At 43.8% G+C, this 2,949-nt stretch overlaps 1 non-coding gene across 1 annotated transcript; it reads left to right on the top strand.

Annotated features, from left to right (window-relative positions):
- Nucleotides 1-942: 942 nt before the first annotated feature.
- Nucleotides 943-1,015, top strand: trnak-cuu (transfer RNA lysine (anticodon CUU)). Its single transcript has one exon. It is a non-coding gene; the product is annotated as a tRNA-Lys (tRNA).
- The last annotated feature ends 1,934 nt before the right edge of the window (nucleotides 1,016-2,949 follow it).

The following is a 2,949-nucleotide window of genomic DNA, read 5'->3' as shown; positions in this document are numbered from 1 at the left end:
GGTGGCACAGTGGATAGTGAAGAAGGTTATCTAGGATTGCAACGGGATCTTGATCAATTAGGCCAGTGGGCCGACGAATGGCCTTTTGGCAGATCGAATCAGGCCAGGACCTACTCAGTTAATGGTATGGCGTTGGGGAGAGTTATAGAACAAAGAGATCTAGGAGTACAGGTTCATAGCTCCTTGAAGGTGGAGTCGCAGGTGGACAGGGTGGTGAAGAAGGCATTCGGCATGCTTGGTTTCATTGGTCAGATCATTGAATACAGGAGTTGGGACGTCTTGTTGAAGTTGTACAAGACATTGGTACGGCCACACTTGGAATACTGTGTGCAGTTCTGGTCACCCTATTATAGAAAGGATATTATTAAACTGGAAAGAGTGCAGAAAACATTTACTAGGATGTTGCCGGGACTTGATGGCTTGAGTTATAAGGAGAGGCTGGATAGACTGGGACTTTTTTCCCTGGAGCGTAGGAGTCTTAGGGGTGATCTTATAGAGGTCTATAAAATAATGAGGGGCATAGATAAGGTAGATAGTCAACATCTTTTCCCAAAGGTAGGGGTGTCTAAAACTAGAGGGCATAGGTTTAAGGTGAGAGGGGAGAGATTCAGAAGGGCCCAGAGGGGCAATTTCTTCACTCAAGAGGGTAGTGAATGTCTGGAATGGGCTGCCAGAGGTAGTAGTAGAGGCGGGTACAATTGTGTCTTTTAAAAAACATTTAGATAGTTACATGGGTAAGATGGGTATAGAGGGTTATGGGCCAAGTGCGGGCAACTGGGACTAGCTTAATGGTAAAAACTGGGCGGCATGGACTGGTTGGGCCGAAGGGCCTGTTTCCATGCTGTAAACTTCTATGATTCTGTGTTAGCACTGCCCCTCCGAATGAGCACCGCAGCTACTCTCTACAGGAAGAGGTTTAATAGCTAGCTTAATGCAGCACCAGCCCGGCTAGCTCAGTCGGTAGAGCATGAGACTCTTAATCCCAGGGTCGTGGGTTCGAGCCCCACGTTGGGCGGTCTATATTATGATCTGAAAATATTGATGCTGAACGAACTGTTTTGACAACAGGAACACAAGGTTATGTCGCTGGACTGGGAATATAGAGGTCTGAACTAACCCTTGGTGGCAAGACTTAATAAATCTGGAATTTAAATTTCGTCTCAGTAATGGCGCAGAAAGGTTCTGCTTCAGAGGGGCCATATTTCCACAACAGGAAACACATTTGCACAATAGGGAATGATTTGACACAATTTGCTGCATCTTTATCTTATGCAGCAACCATTTGTGTGGCACCTTGTCAAAGGCTTTCTGGAAACCCAGATAGACCACATCCATTGGCTCCCCATTATCTACCGCACTGGTAATGTCGTCAAAAAATTCCACTAAATTAGTTAGGCACGACCTGCCCTTTATGAACCCATGCTGCGTCTGCCCAATGGGACAATTTCCATCCAGATGCCTCGCTATTTCTTCCTTCACGATAGATTCCAGCATCTCCCTACTACCAAAATTAAGCTCACAGGCCTATAATTACCCGCTTTCTGCCTACCTCCTTTTTTAATCAGTGGTGTCACGTTTGCTAATTTCCAATCCGCCGGGACCACCCCAGAGTCTAGTGAATTTTGGTAAATTATCACTAGTGCATTTGCAATTTCCCTAGCCATCACTTTTAGCACTCTGGGATGCATTCCATCAGGGCCAGGAGACTTGTCTACCTTTAGCCCCATTAGCTTGCCCATCACTACCTCCTTATTGATAACAATCCTCTCAAGGTCCTCACCTGTCATAGCCTCATTTCCATCAGTCACTGGCATGTTATTTGTGTCTTCCACTGTGAAGACCGACCCAAAAAACCTGTTCAGTACCTCAGCCATTTCCTGATCTCCCATTATTAAATCTCCCTTCTCATCCTCTAAAGGACCAATATTTACCTCAGCCACTCTATTAAAAAAAATATATGTTTGGAGAAAATTTTACTTTCTGTTTATATATTCTGAGCAAGTTTACTCTCATAATCTATCTTACTCTTCTTTATAACTTTTTTAGTAGCTTTCTGTTGCCCCCGAAAGATTTCCCAGTCCTCTAGTCTCCCACTAATCTTTGCTACTTTGTATGCTTTTTCCTTCAATTTGATACTCTCCCTTATTTCTTTAGATATCCACGGTCGATTTTCCCTCTTTCTACCGTCCTTCCTTTTTGTTGGTATATACCTTTGCTGAGCACTGTGAAAAATAGCTCAGAAGGTTCTCCACTGTTCCTCAACTGTTTCACCATAAAGTCTTGGCTCCCAGTCTACCTTAGCTAGTTATTTTCTCATCCCACTGTAAACTCCTTTCTCTCAGCACAAAACACTAGTGTTTGATTTTACTTTCTCAGTCTCCATCTGCATTTTACATTCCACCATATTGTGATTGCTCCTTCCGAGAGGATCGCTAACTATGAGATCCTGAATCAATCCTGTCTCATTACACAGGACCAGATCTACGACCGCTTGTTCCCTCGTAGGTTCCATTACATACTGTTCTAGGAAACTGTCGTGGACACATTCTTTCAACTCCTCCTCAAGGCTGCCTTGACCGACCTGGTTAAACCAATCGACATGTAGATTAAAATCCCCCATGTTAACTGCTGTACAATTTCTACATGCACCAGTTATTTCTTTGTTTATTGCCTGCCCCACCATAATGTTTCTATTTGGTGGCCTATAGATTACTCCTATCAGTGACTTTTTTGCCTTACTATCCTGATTTCCACCCAAATGGATTCAACCTTGTCCTCCATAGCACCGATGTCATCCCTTATTATTGCCCGGATGTCATCCTTAAATAACAGAGCTACACCACCTCACTTACCATCCACTCTGCCCTTCCGAATAGTTTGATACACTCGGATATTTAACTCCCAGTCGTGACCATCCTTTAACCATGTTTCAGTAATGGCCACTAAATC

Source organism: Scyliorhinus torazame, chromosome 24, assembly GCF_047496885.1.
Source record: "Scyliorhinus torazame isolate Kashiwa2021f chromosome 24, sScyTor2.1, whole genome shotgun sequence".
NCBI classification, from domain to species: Eukaryota; Metazoa; Chordata; class Chondrichthyes; order Carcharhiniformes; family Scyliorhinidae; genus Scyliorhinus; species Scyliorhinus torazame.
This window is presented reverse-complemented; position numbering and strand designations above follow the sequence as displayed.